Below are 27,844 nucleotides of genomic sequence, written 5' to 3'. Positions count from 1 at the left end.
ATACCTGACGAACATTTAATTTTTGGGCTTCCGTGGCGCGATGGTTAGCACGTTCAGCTGTTAATCGAAAGGTTGGTGGTTCGAGCCCACCCGGGAGAGGTGTTGTGGGGTCTCAGATGTAGCGTAAAAAGTCGTAACTTTTCCACAATACCTGACAACCATTTAATTTCTGAGCTTCCGTGGCTCAATGGTTAGCGCGTTTGGCTGTTAACGAATAATTTGGTGGTTCGAGCCCACCCTGGACAGGTGTTGTAGGGTCTCAGATGTGAAGTAAAAAGTCAAGGTTTTTCCACAATACCTGACGACCATTTAATTTTTGGGCTTCCTTGGAGCAATGGTTAGCGCGTTCAGCTGCTATTTAAAAGACTGGTGGTTTGAGCCCTCCCGGGAGCGGTGTTGTGACGTCTCAGATGTAACGTAAAATGTCTGAGTTTTTCCACAATACCTGACGAACATTTAATTTTTGGGCTTCCGTGGCGCGATGGTTAGCACGTTCAGCTGTTAATCGAAAGGTTGGTGGTTCGAGCCCACCCGGGAGAGGTGTTGTGGGGTCTCAGATGTAGCGTAAAAAGTCGTAACTTTTCCGCAATACCTGACAACCATTTAATTTCTGAGCTTCCGTGGATCAATGGTTAGCGCGTTCGGCTGTTAACGAATAGGTTGGTGGTTCGAGCCCATCCGGGAGCGGTGTTGTGACGTCTCAGATGTGAAGTAAAAAGTCAAGGATTTTCCACAATACCTGACGACCATTTAATTTTTGGGCTTCCGTGGCGCAATGGTTAGCGCGTTCTGCTGCTATTCAAAAGACTGGTGTTTTGAGCCCTCCCGGGAGCGGTGTTGTGACGTCTCAGATGTAACGTAAAATGTCTGAGTTTTTCCACAATACCTGACGAACTTTTAATTTTTGGGCTTCCGTGGCGCAATGGTTAGCACGTTCAGCTATTAAACGAAAGGTTGGTATTTCGAGCCCACCCGGGAGAGTTGTTGTGGGGTCTCAGATGTAGCGTAAAAAGTCATAAGTTTTCCACAATACCTGACAACCATTTAATTTCTGAGCTTCCGTGGCTCAATGGTTAGCGCTTTTGGCTGTTAACGAATAGGTTGGTGGTTCGAGCCCACCCTGGAGAGGTGTTGTAGGGTCTCAGATGCGAAGTAAAAAGTCAAGGTTTTTCCACAATACCTGACGACCATTTAATTTTTGGGCTTCCGTGGCGCAATGGTTAGCGCATTCAGCTGCTATTCAAAAGACTGGTGGTTTGAGCCCTCCCGGGAGCGGTGTTGTGACGTCTCAGATGTAACGTAAAATGTCAGAGTTTTTCCACAATACCTGACGAAAATTTAATTTTTGGGCTTCCGTGGCGCAATGGTTAGCACGTTCAGCTGTTAATCGAAAGGTTGGTGGTTCGAGCCCACCCGGGAGAGGTGTTGTGGGGTCTCAGATGTAGCGTAAAAAGTCGTAACTTTTCCACAATACCTGACAACCATTTAATTTCTGAGCTTCCGTGGCTCAATGGTTAGCGCGTTTGGCTGTTAACGAATAGGTTGGTGGTTCGAGCCCACCCTGGACAGGTGTTGTAGGGTCTCAGATGTGAAGTAAAAAGTCAAGGTTTTTCCACAATACCTGACGACCATTTAATTTTTGGGCTTCCTTGGAGCAATGGTTAGCGCGTTCAGCTGCTATTTAAAAGACTGGTGGTTTGAGCCCTCCCGGGAGCGGTGTTGTGACGTCTCAGATGTAACGTAAAATGTCTGAGTTTTTCCACAATACCTGACGAACATTTAATTTTTGGGCTTCCGTGGCGCGATGGTTAGCACGTTCAGCTATTAAACGAAAGGTTGGTATTTCGAGCCCACCCGGGAGAGTTGTTGTGGGGTCTCAGATGTAGCGTAAAAAGTCATAAGTTTTCCACAATACCTGACAACCATTTAATTTCTGAGCTTCCGTGGCTCAATGGTTAGCGCTTTTGGCTGTTAACGAATAGGTTGGTGGTTCGAGCCCACCCTGGAGAGGTGTTGTAGGGTCTCAGATGCGAAGTAAAAAGTCAAGGTTTTTCCACAATACCTGACGACCATTTAATTTTTGGGCTTCCGTGGCGCAATGGTTAGCGCATTCAGCTGCTATTCAAAAGACTGGTGGTTTGAGCCCTCCCGGGAGCGGTGTTGTGACGTCTCAGATGTAACGTAAAATGTCAGAGTTTTTCCACAATACCTGACGAAAATTTAATTTTTGGGCTTCCGTGGCGCAATGGTTAGCACGTTCAGCTGTTAATCGAAAGGTTGGTGGTTCGAGCCCACCCGGGAGAGGTGTTGTGGGGTCTCAGATGTAGCGTAAAAAGTCGTAACTTTTCCACAATACCTGACAACCATTTAATTTCTGAGCTTCCGTGGCTCAATGGTTAGCGCGTTTGGCTGTTAACGAATAGGTTGGTGGTTCGAGCCCACCCTGGACAGGTGTTGTAGGGTCTCAGATGTGAAGTAAAAAGTCAAGGTTTTTCCACAATACCTGACGACCATTTAATTTTTGGGTTTCCGTGGAGCAATGGTTAGCGCGTTCAGCTGCTATTTAAAAGACTGGTGGTTTGAGCCCTCCCGGGAGCGGTGTTGTGACGTCTCAGATGTAACGTAAAATGTCTGAGTTTTTCCACAATACCTGACGAACATTTAATTTTTGGGCTTCCGTGGCGCAATGGTTAGCACGTTCAGCTGTTAATCGAAAGGTTGGTGGTTCGAGCCCACCCGGGAGAGGTGTTGTGGGGTCTCAGATGTAGCGTAAAAAGTCATAACTTTTCCACAATACCTGACAACCATTTAATTTCTGAGCTTCCGAGGCTCAATGGTTAGCGCATTCGGCTGTTAACGAATAGGTTGGTGGTTCGAGCAAATCCGGGAGCGGTGTTGTGACGTCTCAGATGTGAAGTAATAAGTCAAGGTTTTTCCACAATACCTGACGACCATTTAATTTTTGGGCTTCCGTGGCGCAATGGTTAGCGCGTTCAGCTGCTATTCAAAAGACTGGTGTTTTGAACCCTCCCGGGAGCGGTGTTGTGACGTCTCAGATGTAACGTAAAATGTCAGAGTTTTTCCACAATACCTGACGAACATTTAATTTTTGGGTTTCCGTGGCGCAATGGTTAGCACGTTCAGCTGTTAATCGAAAGGTTGGTGGTTCGTGCCCACCCGGGAGAGGAATTGTGGGGTCTCAGATGTAGCGTAAAAAGTCATAACTTTTCAACAATACCTGACAACCATTTAATTTCTGAGCTTCCGTGGCTCAATGGTTAGCGCGTTCGGCAGTTAACGAATAGGTTGGTGGTTCGGGCCCATCCGGGAGAGGTGTTGTGACGTCTCAGATTTGAAGTAAAAAGTCAAGGTTTTTCCACAATACCTGACGACCATTTATTTTTTGGGCTTCCATGGCGCAATGGTTAGCGCGTTCAGCTGCTATTCAAAAGACTGGTGTTTTGAATCCTCCCGGGAGCGGTGTTGTGACGTCTCAGATGTAACGTAAAATGTCAGAGTTTTTCCACAATACCTGACGAACATTTAATTTTTGGGCTTCCGTGGCGCAATGGTTAGCACGTTCAGCTGTTAATCGAAAGGTTGGTGGTTCGAGCCCACCCGGGAGAGGTGTTGTGGGGTCTCAGATGTAGCGTAAAAAGTCATAACTTTTCCACAATACCTGACAACCATTTAATTTCTGAGCTTCCGAGGCTCAATGGTTAGCGCATTCGGCTGTTAACGAATAGGTTGGTGGTTCGAGCAAATCCGGGAGCGGTGTTGTGACGTCTCAGATGTGAAGTAATAAGTCAAGGTTTTTCCACAATACCTGACGACCATTTAATTTTTGGGCTTCCGTGGCGCAATGGTTAGCGCGTTCAGCTGCTATTCAAAAGACTGGTGTTTTGAACCCTCCCGGGAGCGGTGTTGTGACGTCTCAGATGTAACGTAAAATGTCAGAGTTTTTCCACAATACCTGACGAACATTTAATTTTTGGGTTTCCGTGGCGCAATGGTTAGCACGTTCAGCTGTTAATCGAAAGGTTGGTGGTTCGTGCCCACCCGGGAGAGGAATTGTGGGGTCTCAGATGTAGCGTAAAAAGTCATAACTTTTCAAAAATACCTGACAACCATTTAATTTCTGAGCTTCCGTGGCTCAATGGTTAGCGCGTTCGGCAGTTAACGAATAGGTTGGTGGTTCGGGCCCATCCGGGAGAGGTGTTGTGACGTCTCAGATTTGAAGTAAAAAGTCAAGGTTTTTCCACAATACCTGACGACCATTTATTTTTTGGGCTTCCATGGCGCAATGGTTAGCGCGTTCAGCTGCTATTCAAAAGACTGGTGTTTTGAATCCTCCCGGGAGCGGTGTTGTGACGTCTCAGATGTAACGTAAAATGTCAGAGTTTTTCCACAATACCTGACGAACATTTAATTTTTGGGCTTCCGTGGCGCAATGGTTAGCACGTTCAGCTGTTAATCGAAAGGTTGGTGGTTCGAGCCCACCCGGGAGAGGTGTTGTGGGGTCTCAGATGTAGCGTAAAAAGTCATAACTTTTCCACAATACCTGACAACCATTTAATTTCTGAGCTTCCTTGGCTCAATGGTTAGCGCGTTCGGCTGTTAACGAATAGGTTGGTGGTTCGAGCCCATCCGGGAGCGGTGTTGTGACGTCTCAGATGTGAAGTAAATAGTCAAGTTTTTTCCACAAAACCTGACGACCATTTAATTTTTGGGCTTCCGTGGCGCAATAGTTAGCGCGTTCAGCTGCTATTCAAAAGACTGGTGGTTTGAGCCCTCCCGGGAGCGGTGTCGTGACGTCTCAGATGTAACGTAAAATGTCAGAGTTTTTCCACAATACCTGAAGAACATTTAATTTTTGGGCTTCCGTGGCGCAATGGTTAGCACGTTCAGCTGTTAATCGAAAGGTTGGTGGTTCGAGCCCACCCGGGAGAGGTGTTGTGGGGTCTCAGATGTAGCGTAAAAAGTCATAACTTTTCCACAATACCTGACAACCATTTAATTTCTGAGCTTCCTTGGCTCAATGGTTAGCGCGTTCGGCTGTTAACGAATAGGTTGGTGGTTCGAGCCCATCCGGGAGCGGTGTTGTGACGTCTCAGATGTGAAGTAAATAGTCAAGTTTTTTCCACAAAACCTGACGACCATTTAATTTTTGGGCTTCCGTGGCGCAATAGTTAGCGCGTTCAGCTGCTATTCAAAAGACTGGTGGTTTGAGCCCTCCCGGGAGCGGTGTCGTGACGTCTCAGATGTAACGTAAAATGTCAGAGTTTTTCCACAATACCTGACGAACATTTAATTTTTGGGCTTCCGTGGCGCAATGGTTAGCACGTTCAGCTGTTAATCGAAAGGTTGGTGGTTCGAGCCCACCCGGGAGAGGTGTTGTGGGGTCTCAGATGTAGCGTAAAAAGTCATAACTTTTCCACAATACCTGACAACCATTTAATTTCTGAGCTTCCGAGGCTCAATGGTTAGCGCATTCGGCTGTTAACGAATAGGTTGGTGGTTCGAGCAAATCCGGGAGCGGTGTTGTGACGTCTCAGATGTGAAGTAATAAGTCAAGGTTTTTCCACAATACCTGACGACCATTTAATTTTTGGGCTTCCGTGGCGCAATGGTTAGCGCGTTCAGCTGCTATTCAAAAGACTGGTGTTTTGAACCCTCCCGGGAGCGGTGTTGTGACGTCTCAGATGTAACGTAAAATGTCAGAGTTTTTCCACAATACCTGACGAACATTTAATTTTTGGGTTTCCGTGGCGCAATGGTTAGCACGTTCAGCTGTTAATCGAAAGGTTGGTGGTTCGTGCCCACCCGGGAGAGGAATTGTGGGGTCTCAGATGTAGCGTAAAAAGTCATAACTTTTCAACAATACCTGACAACCATTTAATTTCTGAGCTTCCGTGAATCAATGGTTAGCGCGTTCGGCAGTTAACGAATAGGTTGGTGGTTCGAGCCCATCCGGGAGCGGTGTTGTGACGTCTCAGATGTGAAGTAAATAGTCAAGTTTTTTCCACAAAACCTGACGACCATTTAATTTTTGGGCTTCCGTGGCGCAATAGTTAGCGCGTTCAGCTGCTATTCAAAAGACTGGTGGTTTGAGCCCTCCCGGGAGCGGTGTCGTGACGTCTCAGATGTAACGTAAAATGTCAGAGTTTTTCTACAATACCTGACGAACATTTAGTTTTTGGGCTTCCGTGGCGCAATGGTTAGCGCTTTCAGCTGTTAACCGAAAGGTTGGTGGTTCGAGCCCACCCGGGAGAGGTGTTGTGGGGTCTCAGATGTAGCGTAAAAAGTCATAACTTTTCCACAATTCCTGACAACCATTTAATTTCTGAGCTTCCGTGGCTCAATGGTTAGCGCGTTTGGCTGTTAACGAATAGGTTGATGGTTCGAGCCAATCCTGGAGAGGTGTTGTAGGGTCTCAGATGTGAAGTAAAAAGTCAAGGTTTTTCCACAATACCTGACGAACATTTAATTTTTGGGCTTCCGTGGAGCAATGGTTAGCGCGTTCAGCTGCTTTTCAAAAGACTGGTGGTTTGAGCCCTCCCGGGAGCGGTGTTGTGACGTCTCAGATATAGCGTAAAATGTCTGAGTTTTTCCACAATACCTGACGAACATTTAATTTTTGGGCTTCCGTGGCGCAATGGTTAGCACGTTCAGCTGTTAATAAAAAGGTTGGTGGTTCGAGCCCACCCGGGAGAGGTGTTGGGGGGTCTCAGATGTAGCGTAAAAAGTCGTAACTTTTCCACAATACCTGACAACCATTTAGTTTCTGAGCTTCCGTGGATCAATGGTTAGCGCGTTCGGCTGTTAACGAATAGGTTGGTGGTTCGAGCCCGTCCGGGAGCGGTGTTGTGACGTCTCAGATGTGAAGTAAAAAGTCAAGGTTTTTCCACAATACCTGACGACCATTTAATTTTTGGGCTTCCGTGGAGCAATGGTTAGCGCGTTCAGCTGCTTTTCAAAAGACTGGTGGTTTGAGCCCTCCCGGGAGCGGTGTTGTGACGTCTCAGATGTAGCGTAAAATGTCTGAGTTTTTCTACAATACCTGACGAACATTTAATTTTTGGGCTTCCGTGGCGCAATGGTTAGCACGTTCAGCTGTTAATCAAAAGGTTGGTGGTTCGAGCCCACCCGGGAGAGGTGTTGGGGGGTCTCAGATGTAGCGTAAAAAGTCGTAACTTTTCCACAATACCTGACAACCATTTAGTTTCTGAGCTTCCGTGGATCAATGGTTAGCGCGTTCGGCTGTTAACGAATAGGTTGGTGGTTCGAGACCGTCCGGGAGCGGTGTTGTGACGTCTCAGATGTGAAGTAAAAAGTGAAGGTTTTTCCACAATACCTGACGACCATTTAATTTTTTTGGCTTCCGTGGCGCAATGGTTAGCGCGTTCTGCTGCTATTCAAAAGACTGGTGTTTTGAGCCCTCCCGGGAGCGGTGTTGTGACGTCTCAGATGTAACGTAAAATGTCAGATTTTTCCACAATACCTGACGAACATTTAATTTTTGGGCTTCCGTGGCGCAATGGTTAGCACGTTCAGCTATTAATCGAAAGGTTGGTGGTTCGAGCCCACCCGGGAGAGGTGTTGTGGGGTCTCAGATGTAGCGTAAAAAGTCATAACTTTTCCACAATACCTGACAACCATTTAATTTCTGAGCTTCCGTGGCTCAATGGTTAGCACGTTCGGCTGTTAACGAATAGGTTGGTGGTTCGAGCCCATCCGGGAGCGGTGTTGTGACGTCTCAGATGTGAAGTAAAAAGTCAAGGTTTTTCCACAATACCTGACGACCATTTAATTTTTGGACTTCCGTGGCGCAAAGGTTAGCGCGTTCAGCTGCTATTCAAAAGACTGGTGGTTTGAGCCCTCCCGGGAGCGGTGTCGTGACGTCTCAGATGTAACGTAAAATGTCAGAGTTTTTCCACAATACCTGACGAACATTTAATTTTTGGGCTTGCGTGGCGCAATGGTTAGCGCTTTCAGCTGTTAACCGAAAGGTTGGTGGTTCGAGCCCACCCGGGAGAGGTGTTGTGGGGTCTCAGATGTAGCGTATAAAGTCATAACTTTTCCACAATACCTGACAACCATTTAATTTCTGAGCTTCCGTGGCTCAATGGTTAGCGCGTTCGGCTGTTAACAGAAAGGTTGGTGGTTCGAGCCCATCCGGGAGCGTTATGTGATCTCTCAGATGTAACGTAAAAAGTCAAGTTTTTTCCACAATACCTGACGACAATGTAATTTTTGGGCTTCCGTGGCGAAATGGTTAGCGCTCTTAGCTGTTATTCAAAAGGTTGGTGGTTCTAGCCCACTCAAGACCGTTGTTGTGAGGTCTCAGATGTGACGTAAAAAGTCAAAGTTTTTCCGAAATACCTGACGACCATTTAAATTTTGGGGTTCGGTGGCGCAAGAGTTAGCGCGCTCAGCTGTCATTCAAAAAGTTGGTGGTTCGAGCCCACCCGGGAGCGGTGTTGTGAGGTCTCAGATGTGACGTAATAAGTCAAGGTTTTTCCACGATACCTGACGACCATTTAATTTTTGGGCTTCCGTGGCGCAATGGTTAGCGCGTTCAGCTGCTATTCAAAAGACTGGTGTTTTGAATCCTCCCGGGAGCGGTGTTGTGACGTCTCAGATGTAACGTAAAATGTCAGAGTTTTTCCACAATACCTGACGAACATTTAATTTTTGGGCTTCCGTGGCGCAATGGTTAGCACGTTCAGCTGTTAATCGAAAGGTTGGTGGTTCGAGCCCACCCGGGAGAGGTGTTGTGGGGTCTCAGATGTAGCGTAAAAAGTCATAACTTTTCCACAATACCTGACAACCATTTAATTTCTGAGCTGCCTTGGCTCAATGGTTAGCGCGTTCGGCTGTTAACGAATAGGTTGGTGGTTCGAGCCCATCCGGGAGCGGTGTTGTGACGTCTCAGATGTGAAGTAAATAGTCAAGTTTTTTCCACAAAACCTGACGACCATTTAATTTTTGGGCTTCCGTGGCGCAATAGTTAGCGCGTTCAGCTGCTATTCAAAAGACTGGTGGTTTGAGCCCTCCCGGGAGCGGTGTCGTGACGTCTCAGATGTAACGTAAAATGTCAGAGTTTTTCTACAATACCTGACGAACATTTAGTTTTTGGGCTTCCGTGGCGCAATGGTTAGCGCTTTCAGCTGTTAACCGAAAGGTTGGTGGTTCGAGCCCACCCGGGAGAGGTGTTGTGGGGTCTCAGATGTAGCGTAAAAAGTCATAACTTTTCCACAATTCCTGACAACCATTTAATTTCTGAGCTTCCGTGGCTCAATGGTTAGCGCGTTTGGCTGTTAACGAATAGGTTGATGGTTCGAGCCAATCCTGGAGAGGTGTTGTAGGGTCTCAGATGTGAAGTAAAAAGTCAAGGTTTTTCCACAATACCTGACGAACATTTAATTTTTGGGCTTCCGTGGAGCAATGGTTAGCGCGTTCAGCTGCTTTTCAAAAGACTGGTGGTTTGAGCCCTCCCGGGAGCGGTGTTGTGACGTCTCAGATATAGCGTAAAATGTCTGAGTTTTTCCACAATTCCTGACGAACATTTAATTTTTGGGCTTCCGTGGCGCAATGGTTAGCACGTTCAGCTGTTAATAAAAAGGTTGGTGGTTCGAGCCCACCCGGGAGAGGTGTTGGGGGGTCTCAGATGTAGCGTAAAAAGTCGTAACTTTTCCACAATACCTGACAACCATTTAGTTTCTGAGCTTCCGTGGATCAATGGTTAGCGCGTTCGGCTGTTAACGAATAGGTTGGTGGTTCGAGCCCGTCCGGGAGCGGTGTTGTGACGTCTCAGATGTGAAGTAAAAAGTCAAGGTTTTTCCACAATACCTGACGACCATTTAATTTTTGGGCTTCCGTGGCGCAAAGGTTAGCGCGTTCAGCTGCTATTCAAAGGACTGGTGGTTTGAGCCCTCCCGGGAGCGGTGTCGTGACGTCTCAGATGTAACGTAAAATGTCAGAGTTTTTCCGCAATACCTGACGAACATTTAATTTTTGGGCTTCCGTGGCGCAATGGTTAGCGCTTTCAGCTGTTAATCGAAAGGTTGGTGGTTCGAGCCCACCCGGGAGAGGTGTTGTGGGGTCTCAGATGTAGCGTATAAAGTCATAACTTTTCCACAATACCTGACAACCATTTAATTTCTGAGCTTCCGTGGCTCAATGGTTAGCGCGTTCGGCTGTTAACAGAAAGGTTGGTGGTTCGAGCCCATCCGGGAGCGTTATGTGATCTCTCAGAAGTAACGTAAAAAGTCAAGTTTTTTCCACAATACCTGACGACAATGTATTTTTTGGGCTTCCGTGGCGAAATGGTTAGCGCTCTTAGCTGTTATTCAAAAGGTTGGTGGTTCTAGCCCACTCAGGAGCGTTGTTGTGAGGTCTCAGATGTGACGTAAAAAGTCAAAGTTTTTCCGAAATACCTGACGACCATTTAAATTTTGGGCTTCGGTGGCGCAAGGGTTAGCGCGCTCAGCTGTCATTCAAAAAGTTGGTGGTTCGAGCCCACCCGGGAGCGGTGTTGTGAGGTCTCAGATGTGACGTAATAAGTCAAGGTTTTTCCACAATACCTGACGATCATTTAATTTCTGGGCTACCGTGGCGCAATGGTTAGCGCGTTCGGCTTTTAACCGAAAGTTTGGTGGTTCGAGCCCATCCGGGAGCGTTTTGTGAGGTCTCAGATGTAACGTAAAAAGTCAGAGTTTTTCCCCAATACCTGTGAACATTTAATTTTTGGGCTTCCGTGGCGCAATGGTTAGCGCGTTCGGCTGTTAACCGAAAGGTTGGTGGTTCGAGCCTATCCGGGAGCGGTGTTGTGAGGTCTGAAATGTAACGTAAAAAGTCCGAGTTTTTCCACAATACCTGTGAACATTTAATTTTTGGGCTTCCGTGGCGCAATGGTTAGCGCCTTCGGCTGTTAACGGAAAGGTTGGTGGTTCAAGCACACCCGAGAGCGGTGCTATGAGGTCTCAGATGTTACGTAAAAAGTCAAAGTTTTTCCACAATACCTGACGACCATTTAATTTCAGAGCTTCCGTTGCTCAATGGTTAGCGCGTTCGGCTCTTAACCGAAAGTTTGGTGGTTCGAGCCCATCCGGGAGCGGTGTTGTGAGGTCTCAGATGTGAGGTAAAAAGTCAAAGTTTTTCCACAATACCTGACGACCATTTAATTTTTGGGCTTCCGTGGCGCAAAGGTTAGTGCGTTCGGCTGTTAACCGAAAGGTTGGTGGCTCGAGCCCATCCGGGAGCGGTGTTGTGAGGTCTCAGATGTTACGTAAAAAGTCAAGGTTTTTCCTCAATACCTGACGAACATTTAATTTTTGGGATTCCGTGGCGCAATGGTTAGCGCGTTCAGCTGCTATTCAAAGACTGGTGGTTTGAGCCCTCCCGGAAGCGGTGTTGTGACGTCTCAGATGTAACGTAAAATGCCAGAGTTTTTCCACAATACCTGACGAACGTTTAATTTTTGGGCTTCCGTGGCGCAATGGTTAGCACGTTCAGCTGTTAATCGAAAGGTTGGTGGTTCGAGCCCACGCGGGAGAGGTGTTGTGGGGTCTCAGATGTAGCGTAAAAAGTCAAACATTTTCCACAATACGTGACAATCATTTAATTTCTGAGCTTCCGTGCTCAATGGTTAGCGCGTTCGGCTGTTAACCAATAGGTTGGTGGTTCGAGCCTACCCGGGAGCGGTGTTGTGGGATCTCAAATGTAACGTAGAAAGCCAAAGGTTTTCCACAATATCTGACGACAATTTAATTTTTGGGCTTCCGTGGCGCAATTGTTAGCGCGTTCGGTTGTTAACCGAAAGGTTGGTGGTTCGAGCCCACCCGGGAGCGGTGTTGTGACGTCTCAGATGTGACGTAAAAAGTCAAGGTTTTTCCACAGTACCTGACGACCATTTAATTTTAGGGCTTCCGTGGCGCAATGGTTAGCGCGTTCAGCTGCTATTAAAAGACTGGTGGTTTGAGCCCTCCCGGGAGCGGTGTTGTGACGTCTCAGATGTAACGTAAAATGTCAGAGTTTTTCCACAATACCTGACGAACATTTAATTTTTGGGCTTCCGTGGCGCAATGGTTAGCACGTTCAGCTGTTAATCGAAAGGTTGGTGGTTCGAGCCCACCCGGGAGAGGTGTTGTGGGGTCTCAGATGTAGCGTAAAAAGTCATAACTTTTCCACAATACCTGACAACCATTTAATTTCTGAGCTTCCGAGGCTCAATGGTTAGCGCATTCGGCTGTTAACGAATAGGTTGGTGGTTCGAGCAAATCCGGGAGCGGTGTTGTGACGTCTCAGATGTGAAGTAATAAGTCAAGGTTTTTCCACAATACCTGACGACCATTTAATTTTTGGGCTTCCGTGGCGCAATGGTTAGCGCGTTCAGCTGCTATTCAAAAGACTGGTGTTTTGAACCCTCCCGGGAGCGGTGTTGTGACGTCTCAGATGTAACGTAAAATGTCAGAGTTTTTCCACAATACCTGACGAACATTTAATTTTTGGGTTTCCGTGGCGCAATGGTTAGCACGTTCAGCTGTTAATCGAAAGGTTGGTGGTTCGTGCCCACCCGGGAGAGGAATTGTGGGGTCTCAGATGTAGCGTAAAAAGTCATAACTTTTCAAAAATACCTGACAACCATTTAATTTCTGAGCTTCCGTGGCTCAATGGTTAGCGCGTTCGGCAGTTAACGAATAGGTTGGTGGTTCGGGCCCATCCGGGAGAGGTGTTGTGACGTCTCAGATTTGAAGTAAAAAGTCAAGGTTTTTCCACAATACCTGACGACCATTTATTTTTTGGGCTTCCATGGCGCAATGGTTAGCGCGTTCAGCTGCTATTCAAAAGACTGGTGTTTTGAATCCTCCCGGGAGCGGTGTTGTGACGTCTCAGATGTAACGTAAAATGTCAGAGTTTTTCCACAATACCTGACGAACATTTAATTTTTGGGCTTCCGTGGCGCAATGGTTAGCACGTTCAGCTGTTAATCGAAAGGTTGGTGGTTCGAGCCCACCCGGGAGAGGTGTTGTGGGGTCTCAGATGTAGCGTAAAAAGTCATAACTTTTCCACAATACCTGACAACCATTTAATTTCTGAGCTTCCTTGGCTCAATGGTTAGCGCGTTCGGCTGTTAACGAATAGGTTGGTGGTTCGAGCCCATCCGGGAGCGGTGTTGTGACGTCTCAGATGTGAAGTAAATAGTCAAGTTTTTTCCACAAAACCTGACGACCATTTAATTTTTGGGCTTCCGTGGCGCAATAGTTAGCGCGTTCAGCTGCTATTCAAAAGACTGGTGGTTTGAGCCCTCCCGGGAGCGGTGTTGTGAGGTCTCAGATGTGACGTAAAAAGTCAAAGTTTTTCCACAATACCTGACGACCATATAAATTTTGGGCTTCCGTGGCGCAATGGTTAGCGCGTTCAGCTGTTATTCTAAAGGTTGGTGATTCGAGCCCACCCGGGAGCGGTGTTGTGAGGTCTCAGATGTGACGAAAAAAGTCAAGGTTTTTCCACAATACCTGACGACCATTTCATTTTTGGGCTTCCGTGGCGCAAAGGTTAGCGCGTTCGGCTGTTAACCGAAAGGTTGGTGGTACGAGCCCATCCGGGAGCGGTGTTGTGATTTCTCAGATGTGACGTAAAAAGTCAAAGTTTTTCCACAATACCTGACGACCATATAAATTTTGGGCTTCCGTGGCGCAATGGTTAGCCCGTTCAGCTGTTATTCAAAAGGTTGGTGATTCGAGCCCACCCGGGAGCGGTGTTGTGTGGTCTCAGATGTGACGTAAAAATTCAAAGTTTTTCCACAATACCTGACGGCCATTTCATTTTTGGGCTTCCGTGGCGCAAAGGTTAGCGCGTTCGGCTGTTAACCGAAAGGTTGGTGGTTCGAGCCTATCCGGGAGCGGTGTTGTGAGGTCTCAGATGTGACGTAAAAAGTCAAGGTTTTTCCACAATACCTGACGACAATATTATTTTTGGGCTTCCGTGGCGCAATGGTTAGCGTGCTCAGCTGTTATTCAAAAGGTTGGTGGTTCGAGCCCACCCGGGAGCGGTGTAGTGAGGTCTCAGATGTGACGTAAAAAGTCAAAGTTTTTCCACAATACCTGACGATCATGTAATTTTTGGGCTTCCGTGGCGCATTGGTTAGCGCGTTCGGCTGTTAACCGAAAGGTTGGTGGTTCGAGCCCACCCGGGAGAGGTGTTGTGGGGTCTCAGATGTAGCGTAAAAATTCAAAACTTTTCCACAATACGTGATAACCATTTTTACCTCTCCGAGTGACGTATGTCACGGAGAGGTATTACACCGGCCGTGTCTGTGTGTCTGTGTGTCTGTGTGTCTGTCAGACCCCACGTGACCGCGTTCGCAGTTTGCGTATTGGAGCAAACAAATACCCGATTTCCGGAACGCGTTCGCGGTTCACGGAAATTTGGCCATTCATCTACCAACACAAGTCTTTACTAACTGGCTTCTAAGGACCACAATCTGCTAGTCTTTGTCCATCCCACATGGACACTAGTCTGTACTTGCTAGCTTCTAAGCACCACCATCTTCTGTTCTTCGTCAATTCCACATTGACACCAGGTTCTATGCACCACCATCTTCTGTTCTTCGTCAATTCCACATTGACACCAGCTTCAATGCACCACCATCTTCAGGTCTTTTGTCCATTCCACATGGACGCCAGTCAGTACATTCTGGCTTCTTTTCCTCCGTCATCGTTTGGTTCCAAGATATAAGCGGCGATCGGCTAGGGTTACGAGAAACGTCTAGCCTCCCAATGGCAGGGCTTCCACCATCGGTTCACGCAAATGCGTTTTTATCTATTATTTGGTTTTAAGATATACGCGGCGATCGGCTAGGGTTACGAGAAACGTCTAGCCTCCCAATGGCAGGGCTTCCACCAAAGGTTCACGCGAATGCGTTTTTATCTATTATTATAATGGAAACGAAACGTATATATACCCCAAAATTTGAAAAAAGCGGGCAAGAGGGGGTACCCTTCACTTTAAACGTCAATATTAGCAAAGTTTCGAAAGATAATTGGAACAACTTTATTTTAAACGATTTAACTATTTTTAAAGTTATTTACTGGCGATTAAAATAATTAAAAATAATTATATTTATTTAAATATTAAAGATAAACCCAAGTACCGAAGTCGTTAAATCCTTGCCTCCTATATCTATCAAGGCCCGTGCATTGCGTTATATTTCGTACATTGTCTCTTATATCTTTTTAGGCCCGTGCATTGCGTTATATTTCCTACATTGCCTCCTGTATCTATCTAGGCCCGTGCATTGCGATATATTTTTGAGAACAACAACCAAAATGGGAAGCTCCTCTCTCTCTGTTATATGAAATGAAAATATGGATAATATTTTCGGCAATTCGATTTGAATGGCTCTTTCTGATGTATCATTCTCTCAGCACTGTTCATAATGGACAGGAACTTAGAGATTCGAGACACTTGGAATTACGATAGTGTTTCAAATCCTCTGTAATGAGGGCTTAACGACTTGGAGTGACTGGAAAGATAGATACACATCCTATTTTTTAGTTGTACCATGCGTACCACAATGTTGCCAGGCGTTTATTGAAGGATGCTTGGGTACTTGGTACAGACTGTTACGTCTACCAAGTTTCCTAGCATCCAAGAATAAATAGGATTCATAGAAGCCAGTGTTATGGGCATGTCATGGGTCAAGTCGTTAAATATATCGACGCAGTTAAATAGCTGATGGCATTATTTTATCCACTTTCTCATTGCGTTTCGAGTGGAAGTTCAACTTTGGCACGGACGACAGATGGCGCTCTTAACCTTCTACCCCCAAAAATCGCAGTTGTCTGCTCGTTTTCCCCTTCCGCGTTTTTTCGTTATAAACTTATGATTTAACGAACTGTTAAGATAAAATTTCATATTTCCTTAGACAGATAAGCTTCTACTCCTTTCATCTTACTCCCAGTTAGATTTAACCTTGTTAAAACATAATCAGATGAATTTGAGTTATAATGTCTAGGAGTGATAGAGACATTTTTACCGATGTCTAGAGATGTTAAGCTTAAGCGAAATTGTTTTACGTTTGAATAAAAATACCGCTTCCAGTAGTGGGTTTATAGTACTCCTTGTTTGTGTAAGATTAGTGTAGCTGTAGAGCGTTGTTGCTGTTTAGTTTATACGCCCCCTAGGCCTATTTGTGAAAGACCTTTTTTTACGCACTTTTATCATTCTTTATTTGAAAAAAGTGTTGGCAATGTATATTTTTTAAATATGACGGAATTGCTGTTGGTATGATAGCGCCCTATTCGCGAAAAAAACCTTTTTTTAAATAGTTGATTCATTCTTTGATAGAATTTCGAAGGAAGAAGTTAAGTGTTAAATTTGCTCGATTAATTTTGTTCGGCAAATAATATAATTAAGCCTTACGTATTACTGAAGGAGATTGATTTTGCCAACCTGTGTGAGTATTTAAGGAGATTGATTTTGCTAACCTTTGTGAGTATTTAACTGATTAATAAGTAAATGGAGGAAGATAATAATTTAAGTAAAGAGGAAATCAGAAAACGAAAGGCAAGGGAAAGAATGAGGGCAAAAAGGTCAGATCCTGAATTTAGGAAACGAGAAAATGAAAGGAGAAGAGCGTTAGCCGCGGAAAAAAGGCTGTTTCTGGAACAGGTTCTAGCACGCAAAATGTTGGTCCTACCACGAGGCCAGTTGGCCATGATCGTACGAAAGATAATGCATTAAATAAATGTTCTATTGAAAGTACTGTAGGCGTAGGCATATCTATTAATAAGGAACCCAATAATGTACAAAATGTTAATGCTAATATTAGTGAAATCATCGAAAGCGATGAACAAGTACGAGCCTAGCTTATGTGTGATTGGGTTGTGGCTTCCATGTTTTGGGGACATTTGCTTTTTGTGTGGCGATGTATGATTCAGCTTTGATATGGACAAATGTTACAAATCATACTGGTAGACTAAGAATACGGTTGAGGTATAGCAAGAGAGTAGAGTTTCCCCAGCAATTGAGAGATATTGAAAAGGCTTGAACAATTGACTATTTTAAAATTGAATTCCTGCACTTGCAAAGAATTAAAAAAAGCGATAGATGCATATATTTAGGTTGTTTAAGGGGTAGTGATAGTCATCTCCACTCGGAGAGGTAATATTTTGGCTTTCCCAACTTGTATTTCTGAGCTTCCGTGGCTCAATGGTTAGCGCTTTCGGCTGTTAACCAATAGGTTGGTGGTTCGAGCTCACCTGGGAGCGGTGTTGTGGGATCTCAAATGTAACGTAAAAAGCAAAGTTATTCCACAATGAGCTTTTGTATTAACTATGCCAAAATAAACTTTGAAACTTTGAAATGAACTTTGAAATACCTGACGACCATTTAATTTTTGGGCTTCCGTAGCGCAATGGTTAGCGCGTTCGGCTGTTAACCGAAAGGTTGGTGGTACGAGCCCATCCGGGAGCGGTGTTGTGAGGTCTCAGATGTGACGTAAAAAGTCAAAGTTTTTCCACAATACCTGACGACCATATAAATTTTGGGCTTCCGTGGCGCAATGGTTAGCGCGTTCAGCTGTTATTCTAAAGGTTGGTGATTCGAGCCCACCCTAGAGCGGTGTTGTGAGGTCTCAGATGTGACGAAAAAAGTCAAGGTTTTTCCACAATACCTGACGACCATTTCATTTTTGGGCTTCCGTGGCGCATTGGTTAGCGCGTTCGGCTGTTAACCGAAAGGTTGGTGGTACGAGCCCATCCGGGAGCGGTGTTGTGATTTCTCAGATGTGACGTAAAAAGTCAAAGTTTTTCCACAATACCTGACGACCATATAAATTTTGGGCTTCCGTGGCGCAATGGTTAGCCCGTTCAGCTGTTATTCAAAAGGTTGGTGATTCGAGCCCACCCGGGAGCGGTGTTGTGTGGTCTCAGATGTGACGTAAGAATTCAAAGTTTTTCCACAATACCTGACGGCCATTTCATTTTTGGGCTTCCGTGGCGCAAAGGTTAGCGCGTTCGGCTGTTAACCGAAAGGTTGGTGGTTCGAGCCTATCCGGGAGCGGTGTTGTGAGGTCTCAGATGTGACGTAAAAAGTCAAGGTTTTTCCACAATACCTGACGACAATATTATTTTTGGGCTTCCGTGGCGCAGTGGTTAGCGTGCTCAGCTGTTATTCATAAGGCTGGTGGTTTGAGCCCACCCGGGAGCGGTGTTGTGAGGTCTCAGATGTGACGTAAAAAGTCAAGGTTTTTCCACAATACCTGACGACAATATTATTTTTGGGCTTCCGTGGCGCAATGGTTAGCGTGCTCAACTGTTATTCAAAAGACTGGTGGTTCGAGCCCACCCGCGAGCGGTGTTGTGAGGTCTCAGATGTGACGTAAAAAGTCAAAGTTTTTCCACAATACATGACGATCATTTAATTTTTGGGCTTCCGTGGCGCATTGGTTAGCGCGTTTGGCTGTTAACGAATAATTTGGTGGTTCGAGCCCACCCTGGACAGGTGTTGTAGGGTCTCAGATGTGAAGTAAAAAGTCAAGGTTTTTCCACAATACCTGACGACCATTTAATTTTTGGGCTTCCTTGGAGCAATGGTTAGCGCGTTCAGCTGCTATTTAAAAGACTGGTGGTTTGAGCCCTCCCGGGAGCGGTGTTGTGACGTCTCAGATGTAACGTAAAATGTCTGAGTTTTTCCACAATACCTGACGAACATTTAATTTTTGGGCTTCCGTGGCGCGATGGTTAGCACGTTCAGCTGTTAATCGAAAGGTTGGTGGTTCGAGCCCACCCGGGAGAGGTGTTGTGGGGTCTCAGATGTAGCGTAAAAAGTCGTAACTTTTCCGCAATACCTGACAACCATTTAATTTCTGAGCTTCCGTGGATCAATGGTTAGCGCGTTCGGCTGTTAACGAATAGGTTGGTGGTTCGAGCCCATCCGGGAGCGGTGTTGTGACGTCTCAGATGTGAAGTAAAAAGTCAAGGATTTTCCACAATACCTGACGACCATTTAATTTTTGGGCTTCCGTGGCGCAATGGTTAGCGCGTTCTGCTGCTATTCAAAAGACTGGTGTTTTGAGCCCTCCCGGGAGCGGTGTTGTGACGTCTCAGATGTAACGTAAAATGTCTGAGTTTTTCCACAATACCTGACGAACTTTTAATTTTTGGGCTTCCGTGGCGCAATGGTTAGCACGTTCAGCTATTAAACGAAAGGTTGGTATTTCGAGCCCACCCGGGAGAGTTGTTGTGGGGTCTCAGATGTAGCGTAAAAAGTCATAAGTTTTCCACAATACCTGACAACCATTTAATTTCTGAGCTTCCGTGGCTCAATGGTTAGCGCTTTTGGCTGTTAACGAATAGGTTGGTGGTTCGAGCCCACCCTGGAGAGGTGTTGTAGGGTCTCAGATGCGAAGTAAAAAGTCAAGGTTTTTCCACAATACCTGACGACCATTTAATTTTTGGGCTTCCGTGGCGCAATGGTTAGCGCATTCAGCTGCTATTCAAAAGACTGGTGGTTTGAGCCCTCCCGGGAGCGGTGTTGTGACGTCTCAGATGTAACGTAAAATGTCAGAGTTTTTCCACAATACCTGACGAAAATTTAATTTTTGGGCTTCCGTGGCGCAAAGGTTAGCGCGTTCGGCTGTTAACCGAAAGGTTGGTGGTACGAGCCCATCCGGGAGCGGTGTTGTGAGGTCTCAGATGTGACGTAAAATGTCATAGTTTTTCCACAATACCTGACGACCATATAAATTTTGAGCTTCCGTGGCGCAATGGTTAGCCCGTTCAGCTGTTATTCAAAAGGTTGGTGATTCGAGCCCACCCGGGAGCGGGGTTGTGAGGTCTCAGATGTGACGTAAAAAGTCAAAGTTTTTCCACAATACCTGACGATCATTTAATTTTTGGGCTTCCGTGGCGCATTGGTTAGCGCGTTCGGCTGTTAACCGAAAGGTTGGTGGTTCGAGCCCACCCGGGAGAGGTGTTGTGGAGTCTCAGATGTAGCGTATAAATTCAAAACTTTTCCACAATACGTGATAACCATTTTATTTCTGAGCTTCCGTGGCTCAATGGTTAGCGCTTTCGGCTGTTAACCAATAGGTTGGTGGTTCGAGCTCACCTGGGAGCGGTGTTGTGGGATCTCAAATGTAACGTAAAAAGCAAAGTTATTCCACAATGAGCTTTTGTATTAACTATGCCAAAATAAACTTTGAAACTTTGAAATGAACTTTGAAATACCTGACGACCATATAAATTTTGGGCTTCCGTGGCGCAATGGTTAGCGCGTTCAGCTGTTATTCTAAAGGTTGGTGATTCGAGCCCACCCGGGAGCGGTGTTGTGAGGTCTCAGATGTGACGAAAAAAGTCAAGGTTTTTCCACAATACCTGACGACCATTTCATTTTTGGGCTTCCGTGGCGCAAAGGTTAGCGCGTTCGGCTGTTAACCGAAAGGTTGGTGGTACGAGCCCATCCGGGAGCGGTGTTGTGATTTCTCAGATGTGACGTAAAAAGTCAAAGTTTTTCCACAATACCTGACGACCATATAAATTTTGGGCTTCCGTGGCGCAATGGTTAGCCCGTTCAGCTGTTATTCAAAAGGTTGGTGATTCGAGCCCACCCGGGAGCGGTGTTGTGTGGTCTCAGATGTGACGTAAAAATTCAAAGTTTTTCCACAATACCTGACGGCCATTTCATTTTTGGGCTTCCGTGGCGCAAAGGTTAGCGCGTTCGGCTGTTAACCGAAAGGTTGGTGGTTCGAGCCTATCCGGGAGCGGTGTTGTGAGGTCTCAGATGTGACGTAAAAAGTCAAGGTTTTTCCACAATACCTGACGACAATATTATTTTTGGGCTTCCGTGGCGCAATGGTTAGCGTGCTCAGCTGTTATTCAAAAGGTTGGTGGTTCGAGCCCACCCGGGAGCGGTGTAGTGAGGTCTCAGATGTGACGTAAAAAGTCAAAGTTTTTCCACAATACCTGACGATCATTTAATTTTTGGGCTTCCGTGGCGCATTGGTTAGCGCGTTCGGCTGTTAACCGAAAGGTTGGTGGTTCGAGCCCACCCGGGAGAGGTGTTGTGGGGTCTCAGATGTAGCGTAAAAATTCAAAACTTTTCCACAATACGTGATAACCATTTTTACCTCTCCGAGTGACGTATGTCACGGAGAGGTATTACACCGGCCGTGTCTGTGTGTCTGTGTGTCTGTGTGTCTGTCAGACCCCACGTGACCGCGTTCGCAGTTTGCGTATTGGAGCAAACAAATACCCGATTTCCGGAACGCGTTCGCTTTTCACGGAAATTTGGCCATTCATCTACCAACACAAGTCTTTACTAACTGGCTTCTAAGGACCACAATCTGCTAGTCTTTGTCCATCCCACATGGACACTAGTCTGTACTTGCTAGCTTCTAAGCACCACCATCTTCTGTTCTTCGTCAATTTCACCTTGACACCAGCTTCTATGCACCACCATCTTCTGTTCTTCGTCAATTCCACATTGACACCAGGTTCTATGCACCACCATCTTCTGTTCTTCGTCAATTCCACATTGACACCAGCTTCAATGCACCACCATCTTCAGGTCTTTTGTCCATTCCACATGGACGCCAGTCAGTACATTCTGGCTTCTTTTCCTCCGTCATCGTTTGGTTCCAAGATATACGCGGCGATCGGCTAGGGTTACGAGAAACGTCTAGCCTCCCAATGGCAGGGCTTCCACCATCGGTTCACGCAAATGCGTTTTTATCTATTATTTGGTTTTAAGATATACGCGGCGATCGGCTAGGGTTACGAGAAACGTCTAGCCTCTCAATGGCAGGGCTTCCACCAAAGGTTCACGCGAATGCGTTTTTATCTATTATTATAATGGAAACGAAACGTATATATACCCCAAAATTTGAAAAAAGCGGGCAAGAGGGGGTACCCTTCACTTTAAACGTCAATATTAGCAAAGTTTCGAAAGATAATAGGAACAACTTTATTTTAAACGATTTAACTATTTTTAAAGTTATTTACTGGCGATTAAAATAATTAAAAATAATTATATTTATTTAAATATTAAAGATAAACCCAAGTACCGAAGTCGTTAAATCCTTGCCTCCTATATCTATCAAGGCCCGTGCATTGCGTTATATTTCGTACATTGTCTCTTATATCTTTTTAGGCCCGTGCATTGCGTTATATTTCCTACATTGCCTCCTGTATCTATCTAGGCCCGTGCATTGCGATATATTTTTGAGAACAACAACCAAAATGGGAAGCTCCTCTCTCTCTGTTATATGAAATGAAAATATGGATAATATTTTCGGCAATTCGATTTGAATGGCTAATTCTGATGTATCATTCTCTCAGCACTGTTCATAATGGACAGGAACTTAGAGATTCGAGACACTTGGAATTACGATAGTGTTTCAAATCCTCTGTAATGAGGGCTTAACGACTTGGAGTGACTGGAAAGATAGATACACATCCTATTTTTTAGTTGTGCCATGCGTACCACAATGTTGCCAGGCGTTTATTGAAGGATGCTTGGGTACTTGGTACAGACTGTTACGTCTACCAAGTTTCCTAGCATCCAAGAATAAATAGGATTCATAGAAGCCAGTGTTATGGGCATGTCATGGGTCAAGTCGTTAAATATATCGACGCAGTTAAATAGCTGATGGCATTATTTTATCCACTTTCTCATTGCGTTTCGAGTGGAAGTTCAACTTTGGCACGGACGACAGATGGCGCTCTTAACCTTCTACCCCCAAAAATCGCAGTTGTCTGCTCGTTTTCCCCTTCCGCGTTTTTTCGTTATAAACTTATGATTTAACGAACTGTTAAGATAAAATTTCATATTTCCTTAGACAGATAAGCTTCTACTCCTTTCATCTTACTCCCAGTTAGATTTAACCTTGTTAAAACATAATCAGATGAATTTGAGTTATAATGTCGAGGAGTGATAGAGACATTTTTACCGATGTCTAGAGATGTTAAGCTTAAGCGAAATTGTTTTACGTTTGAATAAAAATACCGCTTCCAGTAGTGGGTTTATAGTACTCCTTGTTTGTGTAAGATTAGTGTAGCTGTAGAGCGTTGTTGCTGTTTAGTTTATACGCCCCCTAGGCCTATTTGTGAAAGACCTTTTTTTACGCACTTTTATCATTCTTTATTTGAAAAAAGTGTTGGCAATGTATATTTTTTAAATATGACGGAATTGCTGTTGGTATGATAGCGCCCTATTCGCGAAAAAAACCTTTTTTTAAATAGTTGATTCATTCTTTGATAGAATTTCGAAGGAAGAAGTTAAGTGTTAAATTTGCTCGATTAATTTTGTTCGGCAAATAATATAATTAAGCCTTACGTATTACTGAAGGAGATTGATTTTGCCAACCTGTGTGAGTATTTAAGGAGATTGATTTTGCTAACCTTTGTGAGTATTTAACTGATTAATAAGTAAATGGAGGAAGATAATAATTTAAGTAAAGAGGAAATCAGAAAACGAAAAGCAAGGGAAAGAATGAGGGCAAAAAGGTCAGATCCTGAATTTAGGAAACGAGAAAATGAAAGGAGAAGAGCGTTAGCCGCGGAAAAAAGGCTGTTTCTGGAACAGGTTCTAGCACGCAAAATGTTGGTCCTACCACGAGGCCAGTTGGCCATGATCGTACGAAAGATAATGCATTAAATAAATGTTCTATTGAAAGTACTGTAGGCGTAGGCATATCTATTAATAAGGAACCCAATAATGTACAAAATGTTAATGCTAATATTAGTGAAATCATCGAAAGCGATGAACAAGTACGAGCCTAGCTTATGTGTGATTGGGTTGTGGCTTCCATGTTTTGGGGACATTTGCTTTTTGTGTGGCGATGTATGATTCAGCTTTGATATGGACAAATGTTACAAATCATACTGGTAGACTAAGAATACGGTTGAGGTATAGCAAGAGAGTAGAGTTTCCCCAGCAATTGAGAGATATTGAAAAGGCTTGAACAATTGACTATTTTAAAATTGAATTCCTGCACTTGCAAAGAATTAAAAAAAGCGATAGATGCATATATTTAGGTTGTTTAAGGGGTAGTGATAGTCATCTCCACTCGGAGAGGTAATATTTTGGCTTTCCCAACTTGTATTTCTGAGCTTCCGTGGCTCAATGGTTAGCGCTTTCGGCTGTTAACCAATAGGTTGGTGGTTCGAGCTCACCTGGGAGCGGTGTTGTGGGATCTCAAATGTAACGTAAAAAGCAAAGTTATTCCACAATGAGCTTTTGTATTAACTATGCCAAAATAAACTTTGAAACTTTGAAATGAACTTTGAAATACCTGACGACCATTTAATTTTTGGGCTTCCGTAGCGCAATGGTTAGCGCGTTCGGCTGTTAACCGAAAGGTTGGTGGTACGAGCCCATCCGGGAGCGGTGTTGTGAGGTCTCAGATGTGACGTAAAAAGTCAAAGTTTTTCCACAATACCTGACGACCATATAAATTTTGGGCTTCCGTGGCGCAATGGTTAGCGCGTTCAGCTGTTATTCTAAAGGTTGGTGATTCGAGCCCACCCGGGAGCGGTGTTGTGAGGTCTCAGATGTGACGAAAAAAGTCAAGGTTTTTCCACAATACCTGACGACCATTTCATTTTTGGGCTTCCGTGGCGCAAAGGTTAGCGCGTTCGGCTGTTAACCGAAAGGTTGGTGGTACGAGCCCATCCGGGAGCGGTGTTGTGATTTCTCAGATGTGACGTAAAAAGTCAAAGTTTTTCCACAATACCTGACGACCATATAAATTTTGGGCTTCCGTGGCGCAATGGTTAGCCCGTTCAGCTGTTATTCAAAAGGTTGGTGATTCGAGCCCACCCGGGAGCGGTGTTGTGTGGTCTCAGATGTGACGTAAAAATTCAAAGTTTTTCCACAATACCTGACGGCCATTTCATTTTTGGGCTTCCGTGGCGCAAAGGTTAGCGCGTTCGGCTGTTAACCGAAAGGTTGGTGGTTCGAGCCTATCCGGGAGCGGTGTTGTGAGGTCTCAGATGTGACGTAAAAAGTCAAGGTTTTTCCACAATACCTGACGACAATATTATTTTTGGGCTTCCGTGGCGCAGTGGTTAGCGTGCTCAGCTGTTATTCATAAGGTTGGTGGTTTGAGCCCACCCGGGAGCGGTCTTGTGAGGTCTCAGATGTGACGTAAAAAGTCAAGGTTTTTCCACAATACCTGACGACAATATTATTTTTGGGCTTCCGTGGCGCAATGGTTAGCGTGCTCAACTGTTATTCAAAAGACTGGTGGTTCGAGCCCACCCGCGAGCGGTGTTGTGAGGTCTCAGATGTGACGTAAAAAGTCAAAGTTTTTCCACAGTACATGACGATCATTTAATTTTTGGGCTTCCGTGGCGCATTGGTTAGCGCGTTCGGCTGTTAACCGAAAGGTTGGTGGTTCGAGCCCACCCGGGAGAGGTGTTTCGGGGTCTCAGATGTAGCGTAAAAATTCAAAGCTTTTCCACAATACGTGATAACCATTTTATTTCTGAGCTTCCGTGGCGCAAAGGTTAGCGCGTTAGGCTGTTAACCGAAAGGTTGGTGGTTCGAGCCTATCCGGGAGCGGTGTTGTGAGGTCTCAGATGTGACGTAAAAAGTCAAGGTTTTTCCACAATACCTGACGACAATATTATTTTTGGGCTTCCGTGGCGCAGTGGTTAGCGTGCTCAGCTGTTATTCAAAAGGTTGGTGGTTCGAGCCCACCCGGGAGCGGTGTTGTGAGGTCTCAGATGTGACGAAAAAAGTCAAGGTTTTTCCACAATACCTGACGACCATTTCATTTTTGGGCTTCCGTGGCGCAAAGGTTAGCGCGTTCGGCTGTTAACCGAAAGGTTGGTGGTACGAGCCCATCCGGGAGCGGTGTTGTGAGGTCTCAGATGTGACGTAAAAAGTCATAGTTTTTCCACAATACCTGACGACCATATAAATTTTGAGCTTCCGTGGCGCAATGGTTAGCCCGTTCAGCTGTTATTCAAAAGGTTGGTGATTCGAGCCCACCCGGGAGCGGTGTTGTGAGGTCTCAGATGTGACGTAAAAATTCAAAGTTTTTCCACAATACCTGACGACCATTTCATTTTTGGGCTTCCGTGACGCAAAGGTTAGCGCGTTCGGCTGTTAACCGAAAGGTTGGTGGTTCGAGCCTATCCGGGAGCGGTGTTGTGAGGTCTCAGATGTGACGTAAAAAGTCAAAGTTTTTCCACAATACCTGGCGATCATTTAATTTTTGGGCTTCCGTGGCGCATTGGTTAGCGCGTTCGGCTGTTAACCGAAAGGTTGGTGGTTCGAGCCCACCCGGGAGAGGTGTTGTGGGGTCTCAGATGTAGCGTAAAAATTCAAAACTTTTCCACAATACGTGATAACCATTTTATTTCTGAGTTTCCGTGGCTCAATGGTTAGCGCTTTCGGCTGTTAACCAATAGGTTGGTGGTTCGAGCTCACCTGGGAGCGGTGTTGTGGGATCTCAAATGTAACGTAAAAAGCAAAGTTATTCCACAATGAGCTTTTGTATTAACTATGCCAAAATAAACTTTGAAACTTTGACATGAACTTTGAAATACCTGACGACCATTTAATTTTTGGGCTTCCGTAGCGCAATGGTTAGCGCGTTCGGCTGTTAACCGAAAGGTTGGTGGTACGAGCCAATCCGGGAGCGGTGTTGTGAGGTCTCAGATGTGACGTAAAAAGTCAAAGTTTTTCCACAATACCTGACGACCATATAAATTTTGGGCTTCCGTGGCGCAATGGTTAGCGCGTTCAGCTGTTATTCTAAAGGTTGGTGATTCGAGCCCACCCGGGAGCGGTGTTGTGAGGTCTCAGATGTGACGAAAAAAGTCAAGGTTTTTCCACAATACCTGACGACCATTTCATTTTTGGGCTTCCGTGGCGCAAAGGTTAGCGCGTTCGACTGTTAACCGAAAGGTTGGTGGTTCGAGCCTATCCGGGAGCGGTGTTGTGAGGTCTCAGATGTGACGTAAAAAGTCAAGGTTTTTCCACAATACCTGACGACAATATTATTTTTGGGCTTCCGTGGCGCAGTGGTTAGCGTGCTCAGCTGTTATTCATAAGGTTGGTGGTTTGAGCCCACCCGGGAGCGGTCTTGTGAGGTCTCAGATGTGACGTAAAAAGTCAAAGTTTTTCCACAATACCTGACGACAATATTATTTTTGGGCTTCCGTGGCGCAATGGTTAGCGTGCTCAACTGTTATTCAAAAGACTGGTGGTTCGAGCCCACCCGCGAGCGGTGTTGTGAGGTCTCAGATGTGACGTAAAAAGTCAAAGTTTTTCCACAGTACATGACGATCATTTAATTTTTGGGCTTCCGTGGCGCATTGGTTAGCGCGTTCGGCTGTTAACCGAAAGGTTGGTGGTTCGAGCCCACCCGGGAGAGGTGTTTCGGGGTCTCAGATGTAGCGTAAAAATTCAAAGCTTTTCCACAATACGTGATAACCATTTTATTTCTGAGCTTCCGTGGCGCAAAGGTTAGCGCGTTAGGCTGTTAACCGAAAGGTTGGTGGTTCGAGCCTATCCGGGAGCGGTGTTGTGAGGTCTCAGATGTGACGTAAAAAGTCAAGGTTTTTCCACAATACCTGACGACAATATTATTTTTGGGCTTCCGTGGCGCAGTGGTTAGCGTGCTCAGCTGTTATTCAAAAGGTTGGTGGTTCGAGCCCACCCGGGAGCGGTGTTGTGAGGTCTCAGATGTGACGAAAAAAGTCAAGGTTTTTCCACAATACCTGACGACCATTTCATTTTTGGGCTTCCGTGGCGCAAAGGTTAGCGCGTTCGGCTGTTAACCGAAAGGTTGGTGGTACGAGCCCATCCGGGAGCGGTGTTGTGA

At 45.4% G+C, this 27,844-nt stretch overlaps 1 non-coding gene across 1 annotated transcript; it reads left to right on the top strand.

Moving 5' to 3' along the window:
- Positions 1-11,046: 11,046 nt before the first annotated feature.
- TRNAK-CUU (transfer RNA lysine (anticodon CUU)) lies at positions 11,047-11,119 on the top strand. The gene has a single exon. It is a non-coding gene; the product is annotated as a tRNA-Lys (tRNA).
- The last annotated feature ends 16,725 nt before the right edge of the window (positions 11,120-27,844 follow it).

The sequence above is a fragment of the Phalangium opilio genome, unplaced genomic scaffold (genome assembly GCF_054372755.1).
Source record: "Phalangium opilio isolate 3A_F unplaced genomic scaffold, DU_Popi_V2 ptg001865l_1, whole genome shotgun sequence".
In the NCBI taxonomy this organism is placed as follows: Eukaryota; Metazoa; Arthropoda; class Arachnida; order Opiliones; family Phalangiidae; genus Phalangium; species Phalangium opilio.
The sequence above is the reverse complement of the archived record's forward strand: the minus strand, read 5'-3'. Positions and strand labels throughout refer to the sequence as shown.